General features: G+C 39.0%; 1 protein-coding gene across 1 annotated transcript in view; it reads right to left on the bottom strand.

The window, feature by feature from the left end:
• The window catches only part of LOC6565972 (homeobox protein prospero), a 60057-nt gene that overhangs the window by 25460 nt on the left and 20458 nt on the right, over positions 1–14139 (bottom strand). The window lies entirely within an intron of this gene.

The following is a 14139-nucleotide window of genomic DNA, read 5'->3' as shown; positions in this document are numbered from 1 at the left end:
CACTAATTAGTAATCCTTGACACGAGCTTCACTGTCATTAAATATGCCACATGTGGCATGGAACAGCCCACTCACCTCCCCCCACTGTTCACCGTTTGCTGTTGTTGTAATTATTTGTCTACAGGTATTAAGCTCCGCATTACTCTAGCCGCATATCAAATTATGACATGTTCTCCACTACGCTAGCTCATTCCGTGTCTCTCTCTCTCTCTCTCACTCTCTCAGTCTATCTCTCAGTCTCACTCTCTGGTTTTTATGGGCGTGCATGAGTCATAAGAGCAACTACAACAAAAACGACAACAACATAATCATTTGCTGTCCGAGTATTTCGGCTTTCGGCTTCTGTTCAATAAAACTTGTCCTCAGCTGTTGGGTAAAGCAATTTCCATAATCTGCCAATTCGTAATTCCCGCACTAAGGCAACAAATTTTATGCGATTTGCTTATTTCGTGTTATTGTTGTTGTTGTTACTGTTGTTGCCCAAACCAAAATCTAAGTTTAACTTATCCCCTCCCCCCTCTCTCACTCGCAACATCACTTTCTCTCTCTCTTTCTCTCTGTTGTGCTCACGTGCCGCGCAGCAAAGGCATAAATCAGATTTACAGATTTACTATTTTTGTGCTCTCTCTTCTTTCAATCGTTGCATACTTATTGGACTGCATGCGAACCAACTGCACAGTGGTTCAAAGTTCATAGATAAACGAAATTTGTTTTCTTGAGAACTGTTAGAACTATGAGCATAATATAATACTTTCTTGTTCTGGCAACATTTGGCTGTCAAATGTTTTCTTTACTTTTATATACTTTGATATATTTCGAATCCCGTCGGGATTTGTCTTCAGCGCTATACACTTTTGTGTGTTACAGAAGATTTCAAAAACAAAATGTAAAGATAAATACATTTCATACCACTGTGCTACTTGCACACCAGGCAGCTTTCTTTGCCGTTGCTTTTGCTTTAGTTTTTGGCTTTGCCTTTGCCCGGATTTTTCGCTGTTATTATCTGCTATTTGAAATGCTGTCAACGTTGCGCCCCCCTTTTGCCATCCTTCTCTACCCACTTTCTATCTTTGCGCCACGACATCATCATCATTATAATCATGATGATCATCATGGCATCGATGCCTGGCGGTGCAACGGAAATCTAACCGCAAAATTCAAAACGGCAGACGCAATTTGTTGCGCACACATGTGACGACGGCGCGCTTATATATATATGCATGTGTATATATATATATTGTGTGTATGTGTGCATGTGGCAGATGATGACGCATCGCGCACAAGAGTGTATGAGTGTGTCTCTGTATGGGGAGGCCGCAGGGCCGCTGGGGACTGTCAACTGATGCCCCAAGAACAACACCAACACCAACAACAATAACTTTGTGTAATACAACACGCAGCAAATCGACGGGGACGAGGATATTAATGGGCAGGGGGTGGTGTGTAGTACATGCAACAAACTACATTTTTGACATGTCACATATGCAAGAGTGAGGCAGGCTGGGGGAAGCGAGGATGGATCTCTTAAAATTAACATAATTCACAAATTTAACACGCTGGCGCCGACCAGCGGTCAGTTTGTGGCATCACAGCGCCATCTGTTGTTGTGCAAATGGCCTTATTAGGAATGCGAACGTTTTTAGGACTGCGTACGTGCGAAATCAGCCAAAATGAAAACAACTAGCTACACTGCACAAAATGGATATGCCCAAATCTTGACTGCAAACGCAGTTTAATAACTTATTTTCTATCACAAGTTGAGGAATTCTTACGGTTTGCAATCCCAGCTATGAATAAATATAAATATAATATATAAATATATATATAATAATATAAATATGTCTTAAATAAACAAATTGTTCTACTTTTCAAGTTAATTGTGCTTTTTTTCTGAGTGTAGCTTTTGAACAGGTGAGTTGGCTATGTAATTTAGGAGCTATGCGATTTTAGGCAGACTATCTACGGGTAGATTGTGTGATGCCAAAAACCACAGCACAGTACAGATCATGGTACTGAGAGAGAGAGAGAGAGGGAGCGGGAGAGAGATAGAGAAATAGAGAGAGAGAGAGAGAGAGAGAGGGAGAGAGAGAGAGAGAGAGAGAGGGAGAGAGGAAGCACAATGTCGCAAAAACAGAAAAGCGCACTTTACATAACTAATAAGGTTGTTGTTCTGGTTCTTGTTGCTGGCCATGTGGCATTTGCCATAAATAAGCAATTTGCGGGCCAAAAGTGTTGGCAGCATTTTCGGCCCAATGTCGCTGATAATGATTGTTGCCTGATTTACTAATTGGCAGTGTTTGCAGCCGTTTCAATGTTAATGTGTGGCAAATGTGGCTTAGCACATTTACATGAAATTTGGTTTAATATTTGAAAAAGATGTGCTATCTATTTCTGTCTAGACAATTGCCTTGGAAAGGCAAGTCGAAGGTTATTTCAAGGCCACATTTTATTCAGATGAAGCAGGAACAGGATATAAAAGTGTATAGGATGCGTCTATATTTAGAGGAGATTGGCTCAAGCTGTCTAACAACCAAATGTCAAGCATATTCTCAACTGTCTATTAGCCTGGCCTAAAATTACGGTTGCTGTCTGTCATTCATCTTAACAAACAGTTTATCTTCAATAACAGAGTTGAGCAGCAACAGCATATTGCGATTGACAGTTGGCTATCAATTGAACCAAATGCTAGCTTCTCAAGTCTAACTAAACTTTAGCAAAGGGCTTAAATCGTAGAATTTCAATGCACATTCATCTCATGTTGCAGAACTGCACTCAATTAACTCAAGACTTGGTTTATGAATAATAATGCTACCCCAAAAATGATGAGTAAATTGAAAATGCATGATAAAAGCAATTCACAAAAGTTACCTACTGGGAAATCAAAGTTGTCCACAATATAAACTTGAACACACACTTATGAGACAGCGCTGCCAAAATTGATAGAGAGTTTTATGTATATATATAAATAAATTTATATATACTAACAGGGAGGGTGGCGGTCAACAGTTTTTGGCATCGACTTCAAGGCCATTCAAAAACTTGACTATACGACGAAGAGTTGGAATAGAGTTTTTGTTGCAGTTACTTTAGTTGTTGATATTGTTGTTGTTGTTGTAGCGTAAACTTGTTGTTTACTACTTTGGCACTTGACACATGACAACGATAGCAAAAACAGTACAACAAACAAAGGCAGGCGCTCGAACAGGGTGCCACAACTTTCTCCCCGAAGAGAACTTGTAACACAGGACTGGCAAGTGACGTAGAGGGAGCTGATGTCCAACTCCAATATATATATATGTATATATATATATCTATGAATTTCTGTTGCGGACTTGCCAACGACTTTCGGAAGTCCCAAAAAAAGGAAGAAAAACAACAACAACAGCAACAAAAAAAAAAGTTTTTTCATTTTGGCGTGAAAATTTGTAAACATCAGCGAATAAATGAAACTTGCATGTTCAACTTGTTGTGATGTTGTTGGGGGGGGTTATCAGGGGCAGGGGCAAGGGCAGGGATGCCGTGTACACGTAACGCCCACAAGAACAGGCAATAACAAAAAAGGGTGAATATTTAATCGTAGAGCAAGTCAGGTAAGCAGCTAAACAAGAACAAAAAAAATATATACCAAAAAGCCCAAAAACTCCCCCAAACTTGACTTTATTTCATTTGGCAAATGACAAATTGTGTTGGGCCGAGAGCAGAGGCGTGGCAGGAGGGGGGAGGCTTTGACTTAACACTTGTTGTTGTTTCACGTGTATGCAACAATTCGCGTTGCTTGTTTTCCATATGAGTATATGAAGAACGAAGAAAGTTCAATATTAAACTCGACCTATCAACGCAATTTACACGAAGTTTTCACATGGGAAACATCAGCTACGGAACAGTTGATGATTGGAAGGGGGATATGTAGATTGAAGTTACGTTACCAGCAAGGGGTATGTGCGGGAAGGCTAAGGAGATGGGGTCCCTCACTTGAGAGTGGCCATAAGTTAAGCTTTAATTGAAACAGCATTTTGGAGTTGATAAGGGCAAGTCTCAAAGCAATTTATGTTGAATAGAAAGACGAACTGAAGTATTCCAACTGAAGTATTTATTGATGTGCTTAAAAGATTCTGTTAATAGATTCGAATGTAGATTAGAATAAAGTAGAAGAGGGCGCAATCGATAAACTTGTCAGAAGATTTTGTTAATAGTTTCAAATGTCGATTTGAATAAAGTTAAAGAGGACTCAAGTTCTATTCGACTAACTTGAAACATTTTGTTTTCCAAACACATCCGCATCCGCAAAACCCCTTTACTTAAATGCAAAGTCAACTTCTAATCAATCTATTGAATTTGCTGGCTCAAAAACCTGCTCGCTTTTTCTGCTGTCGTCATCATCACCTGACCAAAAAAAAGAAAAACGAAAAGATGACAACAGCAAAGCAAAAAGCAAACATTTTACAAATTCCGTAAACGTTTTACCCGCAAAATAGAAAAAAAAACGAGAGAACCATTCTCACTTGCCCGTATTTTTTATACAACGCACTACATTTTCCCATTCTCCATTTTCAGAACTTAACCAAACCTTGTTTTTTTTTTCTCGCCACCATTTCGTGTCGGCTTTTGTCGTCGTACCTTAATATATATGGTGCGATGTATATATAAATGCCTAGTAACACTTATTTAGTGTTGCAAAATGTGGCCAGGAAGAGTAGACCTTGTCAATTTTCATTTACTTTATGGATTTTTCATTTTCTTTTTCTGTTTTTTTGACAGGACAAAATCCGATTGCTAATGAAAGTAATAAATGGATGGACGAGTGGAGGACTGGTTCTTGAAATACTTTTCACTTCACCATCCCATTTCCGATTCCATTTGCATGCTTGAGATTTCATTCCGGGTGAATGAATGAATGGGCTTTTGCTAATGGCAGGCGATAAGCGGCTGTGCTCTAAGTGCATTTATCAACACTGTGCCGTCCTGTGGACTGTCTGAGATTTGCAACAGCTGCAATAGAAGCGACTGGCGAACGGGATATAAAGTCCTGCAGCCAACAACAAAAGAGAACAAGTTTTTTAGCGGCTTTGCGCCCCGAAGGCGCTTAGAAACTTATGCGACAAAGAGTATACTACAAGCAGACATGTAGAGCGATTGACGGGTGTACCGGAGGACAGGAGTACACGGCGACAGGAGAACAGGACGACAGCCATTAATCATTAGCGCAAAAATTGCGACTGCCCATGGAAGAAGGAAAGCAACCACCAGATGACGACAATGGCAGCAACAGAAGCAACAACAGCAGCAACAGCAGCAGCAGCAACAATACTCAGAACAGGATGTTGGGCGGGCAGTGTTGGACAGCGTGCGAAAAAGAAAGAAAACGACGCAATACTCTGCACCCCAGCGTAATAATAGCCCAGGCAAAATTGGAGACTTTAGAAAATCAAATTGACTTTGAATAATTGTCCTACCCGACAAAGGATTTTCTTTTAACTGAAGCGACTTTTCAAGAAGAGACCAACACCTTTTCATAATGTTTCCCAACTTGTGTGCAGAGTTTTAGTATTTAAAAAAGGAAGGTTCAGTTTCAATTCTCATTTTGTTGTGACTATTGTAACAATATGTCGATAAGACTTAATGGGATCAGCATTTATGCGTAGACATCACAAGTATTGGAAAATAGAGTATATGCAAAAAGAATATCCCTTTCAGGACGCTAAGCGGCTTGTGATTTTTCCTTTTTAGCCATAGCATTTTTGGAGCACACAGCATGACGATACAACAATTGTGTGGCCATTGTAAGAGGCCTACATTTATTTTTTCTTTATCTCATTTTGCAGACGTCTGTCGGAAAATGTACAAACCTGCAAACCCCTCCACCCCCTCTTTCCCCCACGAACTTCCCCTTCTACTTTGCTTACACGCACCTTTCTCGTAACAGAAATGGTAAACGCAAAAAGGTACTGAAAAATTGTGGAAAATCACTTCATGACACACAGACTTATGACTCAACACACACACACTCGAACACACACAACACAGCACACCTATTCACACACATATACACACATCTCGACTTTCTTTCTATCATAATTTATTATTCATGTTTATTTGCACAGTATTATGATTATTTTCTTTTCTCTTCCTTATACCCTTTCGATGGGCATCATAATTTAGTACCGATGTTCATCAGAGAACACCAAAGTCAATTTTTCCTTTCAGTCAAATTTAAAATTCAAAATTTTAGAATATATATTTGAAGCAAATTTTAAATCTACATTTTTTTTTTGTTAAAAATCGATCTAAGAAAATGATTATAAAATAATATGAACATTACTAGGCAGCCTGTGGCCTAAAGGGTATTTAATATTCGTCATAGTTAAAAATAAAAAAGCTTGAAACTGCTCAGGTTTTTCTTTTCTTTATTGTATTCAGTTATTTTCTTATTTTATTTTTTTTCTTTGCACGCGTGTCTTCAAAAGGCTTTTGGCAAGTGTCGCCCGTTTTGGCTTATATAATTTGACAGTGCTGGCAATAAGAAAAGTGCCCGACCGCCCTTCTGGCCAATTGTAGCGGCATTAAATAAGCTGCAAATTGATGGCCAGCCATTTGTTAATATTACACACCAACACACACACAGACACACACAACGACACAAAGAGGAAACTTGACTGCCCTTTGATTACATTTTAGTCTTGTCAACTATATTGACTTGGAGCTGCGCCCAGGGGCTCTTGTGTGCCACGCCTACTTTTTGGCAGGCCGTTTGATACACGTACTTATTACGTGGTATACAAGCAATGGCACGCCCCCTTCCCATCCCCACCCCTGCATCCCGCATCCAGCAACCGTTGCTTTTGACCACCCCTATGGCAAAAGTTTTGGTTTGACTTTATACTTTTGACTGTTTTTTTTTTCCATTGCTATTGCTATTGTTGAAATTTGTGTGTGCGCTTTTCATTTGCATTTTCCACAGTTTTTGGCCAGCTCTTTCATTAACTTTGTCCTCGTTATATATGGGCAGAACTGACTGAAGCTTTCAACTCTCATTAGAAGTGATCTCTCCCACTCTGCATTAAAAAGGCTTAAAAGTTGCCAACGCGAAACTCTCCACAATATATAACGGTACTTTTCCAGGGCAATGCAAATTTTGGCCCGTCAGCAACCGCAAATGGAGCACGGAAAATAAACGGAATTAAACTGCCCAAAAGCAAACAAAAAAAAAAACAACAACAGCTAAAAAGTTTAATGTATTAAAATTGGTTCGTTTGTGAAATAGTTTTGCGTGAAAAGTGGGGGAGGAAATAAAAATGGCAAACTTTGGATTGTACTCAAATGGAAAATTCTATCATAGTTTAGAGCTTAACGCTTTAGTTTTGGGAATGGCGCAAAAGAACTTTTTTTTATGAATATATACAGATATTTTTGCCAATAAAAATTGATCTTCTTCAGCTCTGGATATGCGAGTGGTTCCAGTGGAAATTGAAATCAAGAATTGTGCATGTCTCTTAAGAAACATCTCATTTTTAACTGAAAAAAAAATTGCTCATTTTGATAGGTAAATTATAAGTTTCAAAATGGTATCTAAAAGATATGTATAAACTTTAATTTGTTGTATATTTTTTTAGTATGGCTTTTCTATAAATCTTATGGATTAAAGATTTCCAATAATAAAACACAGATAACACAGATAATTTGCAAGCGCTCATAAGTATGCTACGATATAGTTTGGCAAGTAATTTGTATGAAATAAGTGGAGCATTATTGTAATAAACATATTGACAAGTACGCTTAGCAGGCCGCTCCTAGTTGTACGTGTAATGAGATTTAATTAGCTGCCAATGTCGGTTAGCTTGGCCAACTTTTAACCTCAGATAATTTCGCCAAAATGCCAAATGTGTTTTGTGTGCGCATTTTTTGGGAAAGCGTTTAAACAGGTGCGGCCTATTTGCCAGGAGGGGGTGGGGCAGGGGCAGGGGGGATTGAATTGGATTGGATGGCTAAATGTGAGAAATGTGGCCAAAATTAATGAACAGAATAGGCCAACTATAAATTAGCCACGCTCCAATTTATGCAACAACAATAGCAACAACACATTAACAATGCTAGACCGACTAAATGTAAGGACAATTTATTTAATTAAATGCGCAACAAAAAAACAACCAAAAAACAAACAAAAAAACACACCAAAACCAAAGCGAAGAGGAAGAGACAGAGGCAGCGATAGAGGAAGAGTGCTGCAAAAAGGCGGGCCACGCGCCCCATCTCGCTCATACACACAGGCCATACGGCCAGCGCAAACGATGAGTCATGAAGGTCATGACGAAAGCAAAGCAGCAGGCAGGCAGGCAGGCAGCGTGCAGCTGGCAGCGACAGCGGCGTCGGCAGCGACAGGGCCAAAAGTCGCTAGGCAAAACGCGCGCCGCTTTGATTAGTTGCCGTAACAACAACAGCAACAGCAACAACAACAATGGCCGTACCAGTCGCTGTGGTTGTTGTTGTGACAGGTTGACGACGCGCCTGCCAGACAGTTTGGCAGCGCACGCTCTCCCAAACAGAAAGAGAGACAGAGAGAGACAGAGAGAGAGAGAGAGAGCGGCAGCGTAAGAAAGTGAAGAAAAGAGGAGCGCAAGAGAGAGCCGCCGCTATGAAAAATCAATTTCGCAATGTTACGACGTCGACGTTGACGTTGACAGCGCTGCTCCCGCTGCTAGGTTTGTTTACTTGTGTTTGTGTTTGTGTATTTTTGTTTTTGTTGCTGATGTTGCGCCTGAATATTGCTCATTAGTCACTCTCTTTTAGCACTTTGCACGCAATGTTTTTGATTATTAACCAATTGCACAATAATGTTAAAGTACATATTAATAAATATAACACTGTTAAATCTCACAGCGCTCATAGCAGCGAGCCTCTTGTCATTTATACTCACCTTTTCTCGTTGTTCTTTAGCCCACTTTCCATTTGATATGTGTGTGTGTGTGTGTGTGTTTTTTTTTTTGTTTTGTTTTTTCGCGTGCTTTTTTTATTTTGGTGCTATTTTGCCAAGAAAAACAACAATAGTGCAAATGTATTTTGCTGTCGCTTCACACGCGTCCAAACAACAACAAACAAACTAAACAAAATTTACAACAAACATGAACAACAACAACTAATACAGTTACAATTATTTTGTCACTCTATTTTCGAAGTTGTGCTTAGTACATTTTTTGCGCGCGTTATGCTTTCAGCTGATTTTTCTGCTGCTGTTTAACTACTTGCATTATCTCTGCCACTGACTTTGTTTATTATTTTAGTTTATATATATTGTTGTTGTGTGATGGCTGTCATTTGATTGGTATGCCGTCGTGTTGTCGTTATTCAGTGTTCTTATGTGGCCGGCGACAACATTTGACGACGACAACGACGCGCACTTTGCGTTGACGTTGCGTACACTGCAAAGGCTGCTGCTGAACTGAGCTGCCAACCTGACATGCGGTTGCCAAGTTAGCTCAGCAGCAGAAGCAGCAGCAGCAGCACCAACAGCACCCAGCTGCAGGCTCTGCCGCTCTTCCACTCTTCCTTCACACACACTCTCACTCTCTCTCTCTCTCTCTCTCTCTCTCTCTGTCTCGCTCTGTCTCTCTCTTTCTAAGGCATCGTCAATCGCAACCCCCAAAAAAAAGTGCGACACGTGCGACAACCGACCACAAGGCACCCACGATAACAAGAGCAGCAGCAGCAGCAACAACAACAAATGAAACACAACCCCGCTTGGCTATGCGGCGTTGCCGGCCTGACATTCAGCCAGCGCCTGCGCACACAGTGGATACGCCGCATCACAGCCGCATATACAGGCGCTGCCATCAGTTATGCAACAAAATGCGAATGCCAAAATCACACACACACACACACACACACAACACTAGAAGCAATCAAAATATTGCTAATATAAAATATTGTGTTAATAATAGAAATGTTATCCTATTTTTGATACACTAAAAGTTGCATTACTCAAACTGTTCAAACACTTTTATTCAAAGTGTGTTCTTAGATCAGCCCAGATATCATTAGCTGAAACCTATCGAATAATCTTCAGACTGATTAATAGTTACCCTAGACAAATTCCACAACTAGGGATTCAAAATTGATATATATTAGAAATATATATAAAAAAAAAGATTCTCTTTATATTTATGCTAATAAACCCAACGAAGAAATAGAGAATATATATTAAATACATAATATAATATAATAAAAATACATATTAGAGAATCTATAACTATATATCAACTATTCCAGAAACTTGTTAGATGACATTTAGAGCGTGCGCTTACTTAACAATCGCACTATACTCCAAGCAAAACAAAGAGAGGGGAGAGAGAGAGAGAGAGAGAGGGAGAGAGAGATAGAGCGGGAGAGTGTCGTAGGGCGAGAGATAAACATGGGAAAAAGAGAAAAGAGAGCAGAGAGCAGAGAGCGTAGCACGCTTTTATGCGCTTTGGCTTGCCACTTGTGTAATATTGGCAATTAACTAACGCAAAATGGGGTTGATTTTTGAATGGATGCGAATGCGTCTTCCACAACGATAATGATGAGTATGGGAACGGGCATGACCAGGAGCAGGAGTCGAGTAGCGAGTTGGAGCATGAGGTGGAGCAGAATAAGAGTGGAGCATACTGAATGCTTCCCGTTTTCGGTTAGTTGTTATGCCGGCTCTGCGGTTTCTTCTCCTCTTTTTTTTTTTGGTTATTTGTTTGAGGCCTGCGAGAATGCTCTTCGAGCTTGTGGCCATATTTCCATTTAGCCATTTGGCCAGTTCATTTGGCTAACCGGATCTTGCGTCGATTGCCTCCAGTTATGGTTGCTTTCAAACGAGTAACGCTTCATTACCAGAGCTGTTCAAGTTAATGAAGACCCCATTTCCTTAAGCATCATTGTAAATGCATAATTATAGACTTCAATTTCAATTATAGGCTTATCTAACTTTCTGCAAATAGATATATACCTAATTAGCTTATCTATCTATAAGATTTAATTTCTGAGAGCAAACACAAAAATGTAAAAACGATTAAGAATATTTGCATATTGAAAACAACGTTGGAAAATTTCGGAATATTCCCATTTGTGGATGTTGTAATTTCCGGGCGACCTACTGCATTAAGGCAAATTGCAATTTCCAATCACATTTCGCACATTTGCTGTTTTTCCATTTGGGTATTTCCATTTGTTGTTGACACAATTTCAAATAACTCATTTATTTGGTAAATTCAAAATTATTAGCGAATCGAAAAACAATTAGAGTCGAATTTGATGGGAAAACGAGAATATCTAATTGAAAATCACATTTATTGCAAATTGTCATAGATTATAGGATTGCTGAGAATATTTTGATATGTCACATTTCTTGATTACATGACGGGGTTACGTGATTATGGAGCAAAGGTCTTATTATTATCGTGTGAAAAAAAAACAATTTTCAACCTTTATTTTATTTTTAATATAATTTCTGAAAATGATTAAGAAACCAAATTTTCAATCACATTTTCTGCAATTGGTTATATTTCATTGGATTACTGCGAATATTTAGATTTGTCGCAGACATTTCTTGCTAACTTAATTATGTGGCAAAGGTCTTAATCCTGCCACATCTCCATCCACCCACTCAACAACAAAAATATAAAGCTACGTGTGTCAATTAGCAGCTGGTAAAAGTTGTAAGCAAACTGTGAATAAGTTGCAATAGGATTTTCGAAATACTTTAGTTAGTTCCAGGTATAAGGCTACATCCCCTCTCCCCAACCACCCCCTCTTAACACAGCTGCCAGCCACCCCACATCTGTTGCAAACACCCACACTCCTCTTGGAGAGTTGCCTGTACGTTTCAATTATTTGTAGCATGCTCCAATTTTTTGTGTACTGACCAAAGCGCAATAAATCATTTAACTTGTACACTTGTACGCCGAGAACGAGACCAACAGCTAGATAGAGGAAGTGGGGAAGAGAGGAAGTAGTGCAGCTTGAGATTCGCCTTCGGGAAAGTCCTGTGGCAGAGTCCGGTTTATATGAACGTGATGTGTGCGTGCCTTCCGGCTCTAAATCAAGGCAAGCGTTTTCAAATTGTCTTACCTTGCCAGATAGATGCTCTCTAACCCCCTCGAGGCTTAAGACATCTCTCTCCCGGGGGCAGGTGGACAGTGCAGCGACAGCCCCATCCCCATACCCATACCCATTCCCATTCGCGTCCCTGTCCCCTATACCAGCCACCCGGAAGCAACTGTAGTTAATATTTATGGCGATTTAATCTTCTCACTTGAGCGCTGCTCAGTTAAGTTTGATAGACACCGGAGACCAACAGACGCCCATGCTATATACAGACTCCCCCCCCCACTTCCATCTGCTGCTCCCACTTCCTGTGCCAAGCCACAGTACGAGCTGACCCTTTTTTTTTATTTTTGCTGGTACCTCCTCCTCCCACCCCCCGCTGAGCTCGAACAGTTTGTTTGCGTGTCCATTTAATTTCCGCATGGAATTGCTTAATCAAACATATATGTACATATATATATATAAATATATATATATAAATATATATATAATGTATGTATGTATGTATACACAACGCTATCTGAGCAAATCGCTTGAGTTTCACAGCAGAAAAAATTAAGTAAAAGTTGCCTTAATGAGTAGTTTAGCTCGTTGTATGATATGGTTTAACCATTGGGATTAGCGCCTGGAGTGCGTCGCACTATGCCCTCTGTTTACACTCAGAGAAAAAAAGGTTACTTGCAATTTAGAAAGCAGTTCAGACAACAACTTAATATTCTAATATAATAATTTACGGAAGAATTTGCCTAAAAGTATACTATTTTTGTTTCCGTTCTTGCTTTTTACAAATCTTTTTTATTTTTTACATTTTTTGAATAAAAAGGCTTTTCTGTTCCACCTCTAAAAAGTGTACAGAGGAAATATAAAATATAATAATATATAATATAATATTAGCCTAGAATTTGGTAGACTTATTTTTACGTCTATACATAAGATAAACTGAACTGTAAAAATATTATATCTTATTATATATATTTATTATATCTTAATGCTATTTCATCTTGAAGAGATTTAAGCTTTTGAACACATTATTTTGCTGAGTGTAGGTCTAAGACCCAGCACAGTTCAAACAAAAAGTGCATTAGCAACAAATTGTTATTGTTGCCCAGGCTGACTTCTCCAACCCGGCAATGAGCAAATGGTCAACAAAGCATCGAAGAGTGAGAAGAATGGATAAGGGTGAGAAGAGCACTGGGAATTAGTTTTGGAATGTGTGTGTGTGTGTGGCCAGGAGATAAGCGATCTAAAAGCTTAAATACAAATCGAAACACAAACTAAAAGAAAAAGAAAAGGGATGTATAATGGATTTGAGTTGAAAAACAAGGCCGTAAATCAGATTTGTGGTTTCCCAATAACGAGCAACTGAAAGTTGACAAAAACAAGTGTTAATAAAAACAGAAATAAATCTGCAAAGAGCAAGAAGCATGGGAAAAATGTTAATCTGAGCTAAGCAAAGCAGCTGTGTCTTCAACTGAGATGAAAAGCTCAACCAGTTGAGCTAATTTAAACAAGTCAACGCAGACATGAGCCAGTGCATAATACGCTGACACAACTTAAATCACAGCTCTGTTTTCTTGGCTCTAAAACTGCATAGACAATGACTTTCAACCCGTTCGAAGAAAATTATTAATCCTAATGTATAACATTTTGTGAAAATCTTTTAAAACTTTGTTTCTTAAGTGCCCAAAATGGGTTCACAGATTAGGTTGCAGAATTATACGAGTATAATTTGTGATTGTTAAATTATAAACAGGGAACTTAAGCTTGAAATTTGTAAGCTGTAACTAAAGAGTTAATTGGGGCTAAGGCGCTGTCCAAATGTATTTAAACCAATAACCAGCTAAGAGCGTTGTCTAAGTAAAGTACTCGTCTCTAGCAAAAATCTCCGAATTAAATTCAGCTCTAAAATCTAATTAAAGAACATTTAATTTATTTAAAATTGATATGCGTAAGAGTTATTTAAAGGCTTAACGTGAGTGAAAGTTACATAGAAGATAGCTTTCAACTGATTGATAATAAAGGACTTCAACTTGAACGACAAGAAATGCTCTTTAATACCCAGTTTGAGCAGCGGAT

This window comes from Drosophila grimshawi, unplaced genomic scaffold (genome assembly GCF_018153295.1).
Source record: "Drosophila grimshawi isolate 15287-2541.00 unplaced genomic scaffold, ASM1815329v1 contig_848, whole genome shotgun sequence".
Taxonomy (NCBI): domain Eukaryota; kingdom Metazoa; phylum Arthropoda; class Insecta; order Diptera; family Drosophilidae; genus Drosophila; species Drosophila grimshawi.
Note: the sequence above shows the minus strand (reverse complement) of the source record. Positions and strands in the feature narration are given on the sequence as shown.